Source organism: Ursus americanus, chromosome 22 (genome assembly GCF_024610735.1).
Source record: "Ursus americanus isolate L20-20 chromosome 22, mUrsAme1.1.p, whole genome shotgun sequence".
In the NCBI taxonomy this organism is placed as follows: Eukaryota; Metazoa; Chordata; class Mammalia; order Carnivora; family Ursidae; genus Ursus; species Ursus americanus.
In genome coordinates, this window is record NC_142148.1 from 34,176,114 (window position 1) to 34,194,462 (window position 18,349).

The window sequence follows — 18,349 nt, forward strand, 5'->3', positions numbered from 1 at the left end:
TGAGAGTATTGCTGGGTCAAGGTTATATGTCTATTTGTCTTTACTAGATAGTTTCTATCAGCTTCCCAATTTACACTCCCACCAACAGCTTATCAACTGCTCATATCCTTATCCACACTTGCTGTTGTCAATCTTTCTCATTACAACAATTCGTTTTTCATTATAGTGTGTAGTGCCATCTTACTGTGGTTGCATTTTGCATTTCCATGATGATCAATGAGTCTCAGCATCTTTCATATACATTGGCTATTTGGAGTTTCTCTTTTGTGAAATATCTGTTCAAGTCCCTTGCTCATTATCCCATTGGATTCTCTCCCTTTTTCTTACTCATTTGATGGAATTCTCTATAAATTCTGGATAAAAGTCTTCTGTTGTATACATGTGTTGAGATATTTCTTCACACTATGATTTTTTCATTCTCTTAATAATGCTTTTGACAAACATGTACTTAATTTTAAGTAGCCCAATTTAGATATCTTTTCATTGTAGTTATTACTTTCTGTGCCCTGTTTTAAAAGTCTTTGCTTCCACCAAAGTCGTGAATATATTCTCCTAAACTTAGATTTACAATCCATCTGTAATTGATTTATGTGTATTACAAAGGTGGTCCAAATGGATTCAAAGGAGAGAAGTTCAGACACCTTTTAACCTTTGCTTCTGAAGGATAGCAGTTCTTAGCAACTCCAAGGAACTAAAGAAAACTCAGGAGAAACTGATTCAATAGCTACATTAAGGTAGGGAGATGGCCAAGCATCTACTGAAGGAATCTTCTGTTGAATATTATCTTGTTAATTGTTATTCAGAAAAAACCAAAAAGGGTATTTTTGAAAAGTACATCACTTATTTACAAAAAACCCAGTACCTTCTTTTCCTCTGCTAGTAACCCTTAAATTCTGAAAAAAAAACTTCCAAATTCTTTTAAGGTTATATCTATATCTATATATATCTATATAGATATAGATATATTTATGTATTTATTTATGGAGCACTCGAGCAGGGAGAGGGGGAGAGGGAGAGAGAGAATCCTAAGCAAACTCTGGGCTGAGCATGAAGCCTGACTCGGGGGTGGGGTGGGGGCTCAATCTCACAACCTGAGCTGAAATCAAGAGTCAGACGCTTAACAGACTGAGCCACCCATGCACCCCATCCAAATTCTAAAACAAAACAAAAACCCCCAAATCCTCAGCATGCACATTTAGAAAAGTTTCACAGACTAGTGTTGTCTAGTAGAAATATAATGCAAGCCACATATGTTAACTTTAAATATCCTAGTAGTCACATTAAAAATAAAAAAGATCAGGTGAAAATAATTTTAATAATATATTTTATGTAACATAAAAGATCCAAAATATTTTCATTTCAACCTGTGGCACGAACCACATTTCAAAAGCCACATGTGGCTACTGTCTATCATATTGGTCAACCCAGCCATAGACAGTTATATGAATACAATGGCCTTCTCCATAAATATTACAATGTACATATCCACAAGTCAACCAACTTTATATTCATATTATAGTTATGTATTTTTTTTTTAAGATTTACTTATTTATTTTAGAGAGAGAAGGAGTGCATACACATAAGCAGGGGAGGGGCAGAGAATGTCAGGCAGACTCCTGGCTGAGCATGGACCCCAAGGTGGGGCTCGATCTCATGACCCTGAGATCATGACCTGAGCCAAAACCAAGAGTTGGATGCTCAACTGACTGAGCCACCCAGGAGCCCCTAGCTACATATTTAGAGAATAACACAATGGTTCTCAACACATAGCCTCTGGACAGTCAGCATAGCCATCACCTGGGATTGTTAAGAATGCAAATTCTCAGCCCCATCCCAGACCTTCAGAATCAAAAAATCTCTAAGGGTAGGCCTATCAATCTGTGTCGCTGTGATTTTGATGTGTGCACCAGAACTCTGAGAATAACAGGGTTATCTCTGTTTTATACAATGATATTAACTTCGTATTACAACATTATAAATATACTGTCTCATCTGAAGCAGAAGCATTTCTGGGGGATGTATAACCTCTCAGGCTATCATCTCACATATTCCAAATGAGACCTCTCATGGCATGACATATGGTCTGCTACCCTCTACGACAGAAATGTGGGAGAAAATTTGTTTGCTGATGATTCTCAATTGCCACAGGCACCTATTAAATTTTCAGAAGACTTGGGCCCACATAGTAATAATCAGAGCAAGAAAATTGTATCATAGAGAAAAGCAAATAACTACTTTCCCTTTATTAGCTCTGTATGAATAAAGTGAATATGTAAAGAGATGCCTGAAGAACCTTTATGATTTTTTAATATTTATTTCTTTGGCTTGGTTAGAAAGCCCCAATTTTATTAGACTGATGTTTCCTTAAGGGCAAGGAGATTTTCCCATGTTTCTGATTGTGGTATACCCAGCACATAGAACAGTGCCAGGCACCCAATAGGTTCTCAAATAAGTGTGTGTTAAATGAATGGATGGATGCTTGATAAGCCCCTCTCCAAGTCTCAGATTCTGGTTTAGGAAGACCAGTAGCTCAGTTAGTGGGCTTCCCTCATTATTTTAACACAAAGTGAGCTGAATCATACTGCTTTAATCCTTTCAAACAGCATTCCCCTTCTTTCCAAAAGACTTCTATCTAAAAGTTCATATAGGAAGATTATGAGAAATCCTCATAATAGAGAATTTTAAGGAAAGTTCTTAAAATATATTAGACTGTAAACTCCCTAAGGGTAAGGATTTTGTGTGGTTCACTGCTGAAACCCTAACGTTCAGAACACTGCCCAAATACAGATGGTCAATAAATATTTGTCAGAAGAATAAATTTTACCCCTTTAAAATTTCTTTATAGCCCTCTTTTCTCTCCCCTCCAGGAAACCCATCCATTCTGATGTTTGTCCGGGCTGTTCTACTCACTTGGAAAGCCACCCGCTCTGCTTTCTCCACAACTACTGAGATCCCACCAGTCCTCTCAATGCTGTTCAAGTCTTCCCCTCCAAGACAGGCTCCGCAGAACCTCAAGATTGGTTGGGCCTCCACACTCCTGTCTAAGCTCTAAACTTATACCCTTTTCAATCTAATGCTTGCTAACATGATGTCTTTCATTCATTCCTTCTGCATCATTACATTCTAAAAGCTTTCTCATGTAGACTCTGGCTTCTTGAAAGCCAGAACCATGCTATACACTTGCTTGGATGGTTGTTTGTTGTTGTTTTTTTTTTAATCTTCCCCACAGCTGAGTACTTTGAACATACTAGACATAATTATGATTTGACTTAAAAGGGAATCTTTCCAACCATTTTTTGGGGGGGCTGAGAACAGTCCTAGTTTACTACTGTTACCCTGGTATAACTATTGAATAGCTCTCCTCTTTACTCTCAAACCAGTCTGGGTTTGCACAAGAAATAATAATAATTGATACAATAAAACATTGGCCATAAAGTGTCTTTGAGTACTTGACAATAGGCCATGATTTTAGAGCTGTATGACCACTGTAATGAATCTGACCCATGCAATGCCTTTACTAGTTACTATATTTATTTGGTTTTTGAAAAGAAGAAAAAAAATCCAGGTAGTATGGCAGGTGGGATAGCTGGCTTGATAAATCTTCTCTTATCCCTCAACATACTGCTTAGAAACGTTTCTGAGAAAAAGAGGAAAAAGTGGTATAAACCCTCAACTACATGCTCTCTTACTTTGAACTTTTAAAGCCTTTGCACACATGTGATTTGCTTTGATATTTACAACACTCCTCTTAAGTACATCAAGGTGGTAGATACTGGTTTTCCTATTTTAGAAATAAAACAACTTCATGGAGTCCATACCACTTGGCCAGCCAGCTAGAGATAGAAATTTAGAATAAAGTCAGGATTTTATATTAAAACTGAGCAGCTCCTCACCGCCACCCCCCATTAAAATACATGCTCTTTAGTTATCTTTTCACACCTGAGGACACTCATATCCTTTTCCAATAAAAATGAAAACATTAGTTGCAAGAATCAAAGAGCACTTCATTCAAGGAATGCTTACAAACATGCCATTTGGGATGCTTTCTAAGCCACAGGGGTGATAAGGATCATACCTTCCATTCGCCTCATCTTTATGCTTTCTAGGGTCCCTTTAATTTTCTTTCATACCGAACTCAAGGAATAGGCAGACTAGGTGTTTTTACTTTGCTTCACTCAGCACTCAAGAGAGGTGAAGAAGTGAGCTCAAGACTGTGTTGTGGCCGGTAAGGGGTGCAGCTAAAAATGACTCAGGTCACCCAACTCCAGTGTCCAGGTACCTTTGGCTTTGCCCCATGAAAGTGTCATGGAATAAAATGCTAAATTTCCCATGAAGCCTACTGTAATGAGGTTTAATTTGCCTTTTTAATAAAAAAATTAGGAAGTTGACACAAAGATCATTTTTAAATTTTTCCTGTCTTTATGTTACAGATAAGCAGGGGAAGGGCTTTACAGAGATGCTGAGTCGCTTCATGTTTTGAGCCTCACGTGTTGATATAACTGGACACCTTCAGGAACACAAGCAGGCGCATCAGCCTCAGGCTGTGGCTGCACAGCACCCTCCTCTGCATCCCGTGAGCCCCAGCCAGCTCGCAGGCTCTCACACTTCATGCCACAGAAGCAATAAGCTGCAACAAGCAACTTGGAATACAGACTTGACCACATCCCCAGAAGCCTCTCCTGGCTTAAGGGCTCAGAGTGTGGTTCCACTTCTTCAGTTACTCCTTGGGTTTCTACAGACTCTCCTTGGCCCACCTTCCAACCAAAGGGGGAGATGCTGGACAAAATTGACTGGGAGCTCTTTTAGGTCACTGCCCATTGCTTCCTTCCGGGGCCTGACGAACAATCTGTGTGGCAATGAATTGCTAGTAGTAGAGAAAGACTGGGGTGCATATTTTCTCCTCCTAAGTCTATTTCTTAGGGGATTTTAAGGAAACATTAAGCTTGTGAGTGAAGGGAGCAGGGTTATTCTATGTATTTTTTTTTTAAGTGTGCAGACACTAGGTTGCTGCAGGTGAAGATATACAAGTAATGCCTCCCAAAGCACCACTTCTGCCAGTTTAGTAAGTTTTATAGAAAACTCTAAACTTCTACGATGACTAAAGGAACTCACACTTCACAGATGGGAAACCTGGAACAACTACCACACTGCGTGGGGAAGCAGATGGCCTTCCCCATGAGTGCACCCCTGTACACTTGTATTTGCCATGGAGACATCTCAGGTTGGAGGGCAATGGGGAGAATTAACCTGGAAGCACCCAGTCCTCAAACATCTGGGCAAACAAGAATACCTGAAAACCTTCGTATTACTCAGTGGTCATCCCTGGGTCTCAAGATCAGAAAGTGAACTCAATGGATCAACCACTGCTGCCCATCTGGTTATTTACTTTTATTGCACATAGAAAGCAGACATTTCAGTTGTTTGCAGTCATAAAACCACTCCCTGGATGGGACGGACATCACTAGCACCCTACAAGGCTCCTATGTGTCCCCTCCAGTGTTCTGTCCCCAGAAGTAGTTTTTTGAGTTCTATCCTCATAGATTTGTTTCACCTGTTCTTGAACTCTGTGTAAATAGAATCACACATAACATTCTTTTTGTGTGTTTGACTTCTTCTGCTCAATGTAGTATCTGTAAGGTTCATCCATGTTATTGCGTCTACCAGTTGTGTGTTCTTTTTATTGTTGCATGCTCTCCCACTGAATGACTAAATCAAGATTTATTTATCATTCTTCTATTGTTGAACATGTGGCTTAGTTCCAGTTCTAGACTATTAGGATACATTGGTTATGCACTAAATTTTCCTTGGTTATAAATCTAGGGGGCTATTGCTGAGTCATAGTGTAGCTTTGTCAAGATACTGAGTTGTTTCTGTGTTTCCATGTTACACACACACAGAATCTTTGCCATGTGTGTAGGGTATGTGTAGCATTAATTGATACGGTATCCACTAGGCTTTTAAGTTTTACCAAAGGGGAAAGGATCCCAAGCAAAATAACAAGCAAGCAAAAGCAGAAACAAGTAAGACAGAAAAGTTATTTTCTTTGACACAAAATAATCAAATTGCAATGCAGATAGGATTTACTTTATGAAACTGGGCAATCTCGAGCTACATGTTGTTTATTTGAAGTTGTCTGCAGGCTAGATTGCATTTGTAGGTTGCCTACAAATGTGTTTCTTCCCCTCCATAATCAAATTCTTTGTTGTTAGCATGTTTTTGTTTTTAATAAACCAGTGGTCAAAATTGGGAGATTTCATATCAGGAGACTCCAGCTTTCAAGCTTCTCCTAAAAAAGTGGAATATCTGGTAGACCTGAGGCCCCATTGCCATAAAGCAATAACAGAGTAAAGTAAAGTAGGTGCCACTGCATTTAGGCACACAGGCCCCTATTTGCACAGTGCCTTCCACCACCTATTGTTTCTTACATTGCCTGGTCTCTGTAGGCATGAGAACCTCTACCCTATGACCAGACAGTCAAGTTCATTCACATTTCTTTCATTTAGAGGACAGGGATTTGGCAATTCCAAAGATGAGAGTGTTCTAAAGAGTTAAAATTTTGTCTTTTTACATGTCAAACTTTGAAATGTGTGGAAACCTTCCTAGAAAGTACTATACTAACCTGCTTCCAAGAAATGGCTGAAATAAGAGGGACAGCTCCGAATATGTTCAATCTGTGTGCTAAATGCATCAGAGGGAATGTGGAGAGGAGAGCCAGCTCAGGCTGTTCTTCTGGTGGGAGAAACTTCACTCAGCATATACGCCCACAGGCCCAGGCTTCTGATCAACATCTGTTAAGCATGTGAACAGGATATTTGACAACAGATGAGAAAAACAGCCCCTCTGATCCATTCAATTAAATACTTCCTGGACCAGACTCAATTCCATTATGATGAGTGCACTGGGCAGTTGCTAACTACATTCATTTATTTTCATGGTGCCAAAGATATTAGTAGGGAGCCAATGTTATTTCATTTTGGCAGTATGCATTCTAGATAATCGGAAGATTCCTTACGCTAAACTACAAATATATCCTGATTACATTTTAAAAAATGGTAAGTTTTGCTAGGCTCACTAGACAGTCAAGGAAACAGATGACCACCTGCTGCCCTGCCAAAATGAAGGACAGAGAAAAGAAGCACGAGAACTCTTTATGAAAGAGTAATGAAAAAAGCAGCATAGTCCTTAGGGAACATGGCAAGAACACCAATCTGGAGACCAACTCTCAGTCCCTTTGCAAAGCAAGGCAGGGCAGAACCTAGAATGGAAATTTGGAAAAGGAGCAAAGTTGTCCCTGACCTTTAGAGGAAGCACAGCTGTACTCTCTGCAGGAAAACATCCCCATTCAGGCCCTAAGGATTCCCACATACTAACATCAATAATCAGACATTCCCTAACACATGAAGAAAACCACCACCAAGCATAACAGGTGACAAAACAACTGGTTTTCTGCATCCCTTGTACTTCATGTGTAGAATGAGCAGCTAAATACAAAATAACTATGTCTAAAATGTAAAAAAAAAAATTTTTTTTTAAATAGAAGATGAGCATGAGCTGACAGAATACTTTTGCCATCTAAGAACTCAGATGTGGAAACTTGGTAAAGGTCCGTGATATTTCATGATTTATAAGCTCTTGACTTTTTTTTCTGATTATCTCAATTGCACAACATCCCCATCAGCTGTCCAATTATTTTGTCCCAAAGATTCCCATGCTCTCGTGGCCACTGTCAGATCCCTGTGCTGGCATTTTAATTGTGCTCCCCTGTGGCAGTTGGGTCCACATGCCCCTAACAGTAAGGGCAACTACTCAACTCCATTCTGGATCCCATCCTCTCGGTAATATTAGGAAGCTCAACTCCTGGACAGTGTCTTCGAACACCGATCCACACAGACGGCAGCTTTCACGGAGCTTCTCAAAGATGCCAGCCCTCTTCTCCAGGGAGTGTCTTATGAGGCACCTCCTTCAGGTAAAATCCTGGCACAGCCATCAGGTGAGTGAGGCTGTCCTTTGTCAAGGGAAAAGGGCTTTCTCCTGTCTTCTAAGATGGTTTAGGGGCATTTAGGAGTTCAAGGTTGTCAAGCTCATTAACCCGATGACCCGTCCTGTCTCAGCATCCTTGCTGGGGTCCTGAGTTTGAAACAGGAGAGCCTACAAACCTGCCAAACTTATAGTCAGACCCCTGGGCCCAAATTTCATCAGAGTCTGCCCTGCAACAGCCAGAGAGAAGTCTCCTGTAAAGCTGCCACAGATGCCCTCTGGCTCTCAGAGCATGCATTAAGTTGGCAATCAACCACCTTCAGCCTAACATTCTCTTTTCGCAGGTCAAAGTAGTCACCCTGCTGTACAAGCCATACACCCATCACTGCTCCACTAGTTACTGCGTGCTGCCGCTGCTAAATCTCCCAACACTTGACCTTCCATGTAAGTCTTATCTCAATTGACTACATGGGAAAGCTTAAAAAATTGCGATGCTGTGGCACACCACAGTTCATTTTCATCCCAGTTTGTCACAAAAATATGTGGTCCCTATTGCTTTCAGACAGGTCAGTAATCCAATTCCAAAATCCTATCCACAGGGTATCCCTTTCTACAACCACTTATTTTAGCTTAGTTTCCCCGGGAAACGGGCCTGAGACAAGCATTAAGTGCTAACGCTTTCATTGCAACATGCAGTCCCAGGTAGGAGAAAGAAGAGAAAGGAAATGGGGCAGGGAAGGATCGGAAGAAGGGAAGGTAATATGTTCCTGTTCTGACCACTACATTACCACGAGCTATTAAGAAGTACAGCCAGTAACCCAGCAAAGGCATCTGCGAAGTGACATAGAACACCTTTAAACATGCAGCACAGGGACACATGTCCTGGAGAAGACCATCAGAGAGAGACATGGAGAGGGAATTTCTCTGCCTTGCTTCCTCTTCTCTCTCATAGGAGCAAGCTGCTAAGATCTAGGTCAGTTGTTGTCCGCTAGGTATGATTTTGTCCCCCAGGGTGACATCTGACAAGATATTTCTCTGTGTGTGTCTAGAGATTTTTGTTGTTGTTGTCACAGCTGGGAGGGGCTACTGGTATCCAGTAGGTAGAGGTCAAGCATAATGCTAAACATATTATAACACACAGGAGGTTCCCCACAACAATAATCATTCAGTCCAAGATGCCATTGGTGCTTCTGTTGATAAACCCTATTCTAGGTGATGGTAACACCAAGAGGATCCAAAGAAGTGCATAAGATGTATTTGACAAAGTCACCCAGAAGAAAAAGACAAAAGATATGGAAGACATTTCACAGAAGAGAAAACACAAATGGAGGACAAAACATGAAAAGATACTGAATCTCATTAGTAATGAGAGAACTCAAATCCTGGTAAGATACCATTTCACACTCAACTGACGGGCAAAAATTAAGGCATCAAGAATACCAAGCATGGGGAGAAGGGGTCTCAGGATGGTTCTCATTTACTGCTAGTTGGGAAGATAAATTGCTACCAACTCTTTAGGAAAGAGTTCAGTATTATGTTGTAAAGTTGAACATGTACACATTTAAGGTGACCACGTAGGCCAATTTGCCTGGGATTGTTCCTGGTTTTAGCCCTAAAAATCCTGCATCCTGAGAAACCACACAGTTCCAGGCAACCTGGGATGGGTGGTTTCCTATACATCGTGTATTCTAGCAATTCGTTTCTATGTAGATATCCCTGAAAAACTCACACACAGACTAGAAGACATATGAAAAATGATCGTAAAATCTTTGCTCATAGTAGGAAATGCAGAAAATGGAAACAGAAACGTCAATCTACAGAAGAATTGTGATATGTGCACATGACATGATATTGTTTAGCTGTGAAAATATACACATAGTTACATGTAACAACGTGGACGAATCTTAGAAACAAATGTTCTAGGAAATGAGCAAATCTTTAGACTGAATATAAAATCATTATAAAGCTCAAGAGTAAGCAAAATTTAATAATATTACATAGGAATATATTCGTGTTTGGGCCAGTTTTTTTTTTAACCAAAATAATGGTAAATGGTAGATGCAAATTTAGGACAGTGGTAAACTCTGGAGGGTAGGTGGAGAGATGGAATGCAGAAACACTCTGCTCCCCAAAGAAAAATTAATAATAATTAGGTCCCCAAGAGTCTTCATTGGATTTTGCATCTTTGCTGTCAGCTTTAACTATAATACTTCTTTTCCTTTGGCGATGTTATTTTCTGTTTACCTTTTCTTAAAAAAATAATCCTTATCTCACTTGTTAGAAATTAGGCAGCAGAGAATCACCAACATATTTGCAAGACAAGAGTGAATGGAATACATTCCCCAAGTCAACATAGGTGGGTATTTGGGCGCCGGGTTCTCCATTTATGGGTCTGGTAGGCACTTACTCCCTACTCTAGTTCCCATTCTGCCTCCTAGGAGCTGGTGATGGTATCTAATATCAGCCTGTTAAGCCTCACACTAAAATTTGCTGTACCTGGTGGCTTAGAGAAGCGCCACACTGCAACACAGGCCCAGGAGGACTATAAAATCACTTAAGAAAACTGTAGGATAAGGCTTCTATTTAATTTACACAATTCAGTCTCAAAGTGAAAAACCCATGGACTGAAAATTACCATTTCACACACGCATCCCAGGGGAAACATACATGAACACATCTCTTTCTAAATACATCCCTGATGTCAGCTGCCTCAGAGACCTACCCGAGAAACCTGTCGTTGTGAGAGTCTGGAGCCTTGGTATTTCAGTGTGGGACCACAATTCAAAAATCCTTTATTTTGGGGATCCTTTAGTTTGTGGGTTATGGAAGATGCATCACAGAAGGAGTTTCTGTCATGTAACCTACATCACCACCTGGCCTCCCTGAAGCCACAAGGTACATATGCTGAGTCATGCACACAGCTGTTCTTGCATCTAGGCTCCCACAACCTCACCTCTCTCTCCAAGCACCCATCAAGGCATTTCCTTCCTCCCCCCTCCCTTTTTGAAATAAATATCAATCCTACAAATCATTTCCTAAGAGAACGTCTTCTAATTTTGTTAACCATATTGCTACAGCAACCTGGACATCCACCATCCCTCCACTCATTGACCTGACTTTGCTCGTCTTCCCATTTGCTTAACATTTTTCTCTAAGGATTATTCTTTCTGCAAATTAACTTTTCTTTGCTTGAATTCTGGTACATTTACATACCTCTAGTCCTTAATGCTGCTCTCTCTCCTGGTGCTTGCCTCTTGCCCTCAGCACTATATGCCTTCATTAGGGGGAACTGGGTGTCTCGGAAAACACACTACCCTCCTTGCCTCAAATTTACTTCCTACTCTATTTGGTTGGAGAATACCTCCTCACCCTGTAAGCTTTAATCCAGATATTTCTCTTCTTGGTAGATCTCCCCCTTCCTGTGTCAGTGCCCTTTTGCCATGTGACCTTGAAGCTCCTCTTACCAAGAGGTGGAGTCTATTTCTACATCGGGGCTGGTCTTGTGATTTGCTTTGGCCTATATAAAGCAGCAGAAGTGACTGTTCTGAGCCTCGGCCTCAGGAAGCCTTGCACACTTTCACTCACTCTCACGCCTTCCGCAGCCACCGTGGGAACAAGCCCAGACGAGCCACTGAAGAACTGAGTCGATCCAGCTACATTCAATGTTACCAGGAGTGTGAGGGAAAGCATCTTAGACTGGCCAGTCCCCAGCCAATGTTAGCTGATTGCAGATGAATGAGTGAACCTACTTCAGACTAGCTAAACCTGGCCCACATCAGCAGAACCTTTTAACTCACCCACAGACTCAGCAGCAATCATACATACTTGCTATGTCCAGCCACTAAGTCGTGGGGTTATTCGCTATGCAGCAACAACTGACACACTCTTTCTTGATCCTACTTAATAGCAGTAACACCCTTCCATATGGCTCTTACTACACTCCATGTTTTCCGGTCTTTCTCTTCCTGCTCTCCTTGAGAACATGGGCAGTACTTTTTTGTATCTCCAAATCTAAATGGCTCCTGCCAACTTTCAAATAAACGGGTGTCAGAAAAATAATTAGTTAATTAAGGATTACAATGATGCCCAAGGGATGGTTTTGGAGGCAAACCAGAATCTGAATCCCAGCTCTATTTCCTATATGTGTTACTCCCGAGAATTTGGTTAACCTTGCTCAACCTTATCTGTTCATCTATACATGGAAGACCAGAATAAACACATACGCTACAGGACAGTGGTGATAAAATACATATTTCCCCTCCCCTGCACCTGGTATTGACTGACTGTTCAACATATAAGAATTAAATGATAAAATGTAATGCATTTATGATAGTACATCGCTTCATACCTGATAAATGATAGCTCTACTAATATGATCACGAGCATCCCTGCTGTTGTCACTTCTTATAGCAGAAACGATCAGTGCTCCACCCACATTCTCTTGGCATTCATCATTTCGGTGTGTGCTGATCTGATAGCAGCTTCCAATGGCAAACACCTGGGGTTCCTTGCCTGAGAATTCCTCTGGCTGCTGGAGTCCCTTGGCCCACATTTATGGCAGGCCACAAATGCCAGGGAGTTAACACCCTTCACTTCTACGCAGGGGAGTGGTTTTCCATCACGGCAGATGGGAAAAGGTGGCTGATTCCCTTGCCCTTGGTTAGGATAAATCCAAGGTATGTCCTATGCTGCATCCCAGAAATGCCCAATGGGATCATGTTCCTCTTGGTCACAGTAACGATAAGGTGCTTCTTCTGTTTTTCTTCTCTTCCCCACCCCACATTCCGTTTCCCTACAAAGGTACACGGGCATCACCTTCCAAATAAACACCAGTATCCTAATTTTTTTGTCTATTTGATTCCAGAGAAATCAACATAAATCAACTACTAATCTTTCTGTTTTATTTTATCCTTATTGCTTCACAACATATTTCTGTAACAACATGGTACCAACATGCGTCGGAAACCCACCAACATTATGCTCCATTTAAAAATAAACCACCTTTCCTACTTTCTTAGGAAGTTTGACTCCATTTGGAAGCCTAGCCTTGTAAAGATCTCTCAAGGTGATCAAAGAGTTATATCTAATCCAGTGGATGACAAAACCCATCACAGAATGTGGTATACCACCTTTAGGTCTTCTTGGATATTTTCATCATGGTTCAATTCTCTGAGTACATCAGGATAGGGTTAACTTACAATTGATCTTGGGTAGTTCTGTGCTTATGCTAAAGGGCACCTGGAACCATGGTATTGATTCTTGGCCAAGACAGAAGTGAAATGTAATAGCTAGTGATTTATAATGTGCTATTAGAAGTCTGAAACCCCCCCAAAGGCATACTGTACCAGCCTGTCTACGCTGTTTATGGAAACTGAATGGATTGATGGTTTACACCTGTTTACCTGTTCACAAAGCCTGCTTTTAGCTCCCTGAGCTGTGGGGTCTAAAATGCTCCTCAATAAGCCTGATTCTTGGCTTCCCTGAGAGCAAGGTGGCACACGTGTATCTTGGTGGTTCATGATCTGAAGACTAAGGGCATCGTGTGTGATGGAGAAAGGACCCTGAGAGCTGAACCTAGAAGTCTAGGTCCCCTCCAATGCTTGCTGGGCTTGCTTTCTCCTGCTGCACCCTTTCCTTTGTTTTATTACAGCCATACATGTGTATACTTTGTGGTATCTCAACAATCTTTTCAATTACCTGATACCATGTAATTGCTGCACTGGGCCTGTTTTCTGAGGACCAAAGGCTTTTGGGAAGGGTTTGGGGGTGTCGGTTCCTTCAAGGCCATACCCTTGCCTTTTCTGTTTACTACTACATCCCTAGGGTCTAGAACATTTTTGCAGACATGAAGAAGCCACCCAATAAATATATGTTGAATAAATGTCCCCCTCTGCTTTCTTACTATTACAAAGCTTTTATTTTTTTTTAAGATTTTATTTATTTATTTGAGAGTGAGTGGGAGTGAGTGAGAGTGAGTGGGGGTTGGGGGGGGCAGAGGGTGAGGGAGAAGCAGACACCCCGTTGAGCAGGGAGCCCAACTTGGGGCTTGATCCCAGGACCTGAGCTGAAGGCAGATGCTTTTTTTTTTTTTTTTAAGATTTTATTTATTTATTTGACAGAGACAGCCAGTGAGAGAGGGAACACAAGCAGGGGGAGTGGGAGAGGAAGAAGCAGGCTCCCAGCGGAGGAGCCTGATGTGGGGCTTGATCCCAGAACGCTGGGATCACGCCCTGAGCCGAAGACAGACGCTTAACGACTGCGCCACCCAGGCGCCCCTGAAGGCAGACGCTTAACTGACTAAGACACCCCGGCGTCCCTCCATGTTTTTTATTGTGATACACTTGACATACATCATTAGTTTCTGGTGTACAACACAATTTGGTATTTGTGTCTATTGCAAAATGACCACCACATTAAGTCCATCACCTCACGGTTATAAATTCTTTGTGTGTAATGAGAACTTTCAAGATCTACTCTCTTAGCAACTTTCAAATACACAATACAATATGGGTAACTATGGTCACCTCTCTGCATATTACATCCCCATGACTTATTTTATAACTAGAAGTTTGTATCTTTTGACCACCTTCACCATTCTACTGACTCCCCATCTCCCTACCCACCTCTAGCAATCTGCAATGTATTCTCTGTAACTTTCAGTTCAGATTTTTAAAAAAAAAATTTTTTTAACTGATTCCACACATAAATGAGATCATACACTATTTGTCTTTCTCCACGTGTGACTTATTTCACTTAGCATAACGCTCTCAACGTCCATCTGTGTTGTCTCAGATGGCAGGACTTCCCTTTTTATGGCTGAATAGTATTCCACTGTGCATATGTGTGTATGCACATGATTTAAAATAAAATTTAAAAGAGCAAAACCATAACAAAATTCATTCCCCTACCTTTTTTTGATGGCTGTGAATGAATCAGACTCCAGAGGAGTTTGGCTATTTCTGTCCTGCAAATTTTTGTTGGAGTTCTTCAGTGTTCTTCATTTTTCTTCAGTGTTCATTTTGGCAAGAGGTGGAAGCATTTTGTCACAGTATATTTCTGTAACAACATGGTACCAACATGCGTCAGAAACCCACCAACATTATGCTCCATTTAAAAATAAACCACCTCACTTTACTTCACATTCCTGTACATGCTGCACATCCTTTCTCTACTGTTTCATTCTCTCAGGCACGCAGCTACTGACCTGTGATTACCTGGACTCCCCCTGGCCATGTTAAGCTCCCCTTAGCACCTTGCCTGCATCTGTCATAGCACTTTCTCACACTGGTCCACTATGAGCCCAGCTCTTCAACAGGAAGTGAGCCCTACAGAGGCAGGAACTGTGCCCTTGGTCCTTGACTCTCTGGGGCTGAGCCCACTCTCTAGTAATTGCACGTTTCGTACAGTTGATTCTCATTATTTGCAGTAGTCACGTTCTATACAGTAGCCACAAACACCAAATTAGTGAATGCTGAACCCCCTGCGCCTATAAGAAATCCAGGGTTCTGCAAGTGCCTGATCCCAAAACATGCTCATCCATCAACCAACACATAACCCTGGTTAGAGTTTTATGTGTTTCTGTTTAGAGACACATTTAATATATATATTGCTGATTCATTAACATTCAACTTAGCCAACAGCGCCAGAAATCATGCTTGAATGAAGATTGCCAAAGACATGTATTTTTTCCACAAGGCACATCACACTGAGGGATACTAGACGGCACCTTGGCACTTTGCTGGGGGGCCGTTTCAAACAGCAAAACCACCAGCAGAAGCATAGAAATGCAAAAACACATGAGATGGTGAATTTGCAAATACAAAACCCAAGGATAATGAAGATTGACCATATATATACATTGGCTGATTCAAAGTTATATGTAGATCTGTAAGTTCCTAGCCTTGCTTTTGGTCCAGCATAGCACTGCCATTTAAATGAGCAAATATATAAATTCTATTGACTGAGTACAAAGGGACTAAATACAGACTTCCTATGCTTCATGAAAGATCCAAAAATTGAAAGCAGTTATTCTCTCCTATCCTATTAAAAGGACAAATCCCAGGTCCTAGTTCTTTTCTTCTTCCTGATATTAATCACTGCTCATCCAATTTCCAGACAAGTCCAAAGAAAACGTCCCTGAAAATAATTATAGGTTGACAGTCTGTCTACCCTAACCATTATGGGACAACTCAAACCATTTCCAGAAGATGGCTCTATTTTTCTCCTTGAATAATAAGAAATACCTGCTTTTATCTCATTATATGCATCAGTTAACTGTAGGTACACAGTGTACATAGTTAGTACACTTGTATTTCCTGTAAAAACGACATAAAAAGTGGAGCTATCACACTTTACGTATCTACTTTCCTGTGCATTCAAAAAATGTTTAAGGCTTCCTTAGGGACAGAGATTTATGTTTTAAAGCTGTTGCAAGAATTTTCCCATTGAGTTTACTTCTTAATATTAAAAACTGGTTAAATTTAAACTTGATTTATTTGTATTTCATGGAAAGTAATTTGCTGGTAAAATCATCTTCTTAAAAGCATGCCCTATGTTTTAAACTACCATTGCTAAGATCAGAACTTGCTAAAAATGAATGTCTTGCATAGATAACAAGAAATCCTAGATGGTTCTGAAACCTCAGTTCTTGCATGCTTTTATCATTTTAACAGGCTTTTAATTTAGTTCAAAATCAGCTAAAACATAAGTAGACATAACTTCCTTTTAAAGTCTTGTGATATTCTCTTCATAGATTTCAGAGCAGCAGAAGATAAGTCACCGTGTCAGGAAATGCAATTTCAAGACTGATATGGCCATATGGGTCTCTCACATAACAATAATTCAATATATTTTACAACAGAAATACCTTAATCCAGAAAAGTAAAACAAAACAAATACATCTTATTTGTATACTTTTTTAGTACCATCATATTACATTTTATATACAATTAACCAATATTTTGGTTTTAAACTTTAAACTTTGAGTTTATTTTGTAATTAGCATTATTTTTAATTTTCTATTTATACTACAAATAACCAAATTAAAAAAATCAGATGCCATAAATTTAATACATGCCTAGATCATCACTAAAACTCTCCTCTCAAATTTTTTCTTTAAACATGACACTAAGAAACCTGTATCTACATATCTCTGTAAAGCCATATTACCATTATTGACCTAGAAAAAGCAATCTGAATGCTCAGTAGATTATGTTCAGATCACAGCTACACTACTCTGAACCTGCTGATAATGTACATCTTTATATGAGGTACTGATGCCAATTAAATTTAATATTTCCAACCTTCAAGAGGAAGGGGTTGACTTTGGAACCAACAGATGGAGCTTCAGCTTGGAGTAGCTGCACAGATTGGGCCAATTCATCATTCCTCAAGTTTATTTGTTCATCTGAAAAATGGAGATGGACACAATTTTCCATAATACAAGGGGTCCTCGAGATAAAGTGAAAATGTCCTATGTAAAGTACCCGGCCAATAGTGAATAATAATGAATGTTAGTTCTGGTTTTTCTTAAGTACAAAACCAGCCCAAGCAACATTTCAGACAACTGAATTTAGCTTTTAAAACCAAAAATCAGTGACCTGTCACCTGTGCATAATTTGTAAAACAAAACAAAAAACCAAAAACCAAGCTCTAGTTTACCCACACTGTTTCCTACCAGCAAAATAAACATCTCTATATGTATGTCTGTTATAGAGATGTACCCACAGAAACACAACTTTTTTACCCACAAGTTTATGCCATTTTGTACATTTCATTTTCATAGATCCATAGATTCATTTCATAGATTCAATATGGCCTCTCCACATTGGGCTCCTTAACCATGAAATCAAACAAAAACACTTCACTCCAAATGGCACCTGACTCAGAAACAGATGTATTAGGTTCACTGGCCAACTATTAAAAAACTCTAAGATCCTATTTTATGTAAAACAGAACAAAGATTTGCCATCAACTATATTAGTAGAAATACTTCTAGTCCCTGCACACTTGTTTTCTCCTCTCATTCAAGAATAAGGGCACTTATGCAGATCATTTCAGGTGGTTTAGACCCAGGACAGAATAAGCCCCATCAGCCTTGCAATCTTGGAATGTTTGTTGCATTATTCACCCTTTTATCCACTACTCCTTGTACCCAGAAATTAAAATATGTGAGTGGCAGGTTTGATATGTGGTCTGTACTCTTATGTTAAAAAAACAGAACTTTTTTTTTTTCTCTCTCTCTTAAAGAGAATAGGCTATGACCTTGTCCTCATTAATAGTGAGTTCTGAGCAAATGAAGTCCAACGGATTATAAAATCATGAAAGATGCTAAATGCCATCAGGTCAAAGACTTCCAAGAAGTCCGAGGCAT

At 40.2% G+C, this 18,349-nt stretch overlaps 1 protein-coding gene across 1 annotated transcript in view; it reads right to left on the reverse strand.

Annotated features, from left to right (window-relative positions):
* PAK5 (p21 (RAC1) activated kinase 5) overlaps window positions 1–18,349 on the reverse strand; it is a 278,955-nt gene that overhangs the window by 145,138 nt on the left and 115,468 nt on the right. Inside the window, exon 2 of the mRNA XM_045808933.2 lies at window positions 14,886–15,033. The gene's annotated coding sequence lies outside the window, so the exon portion shown is untranslated. The remainder of the gene's footprint in view (window positions 1–14,885; window positions 15,034–18,349) is intronic.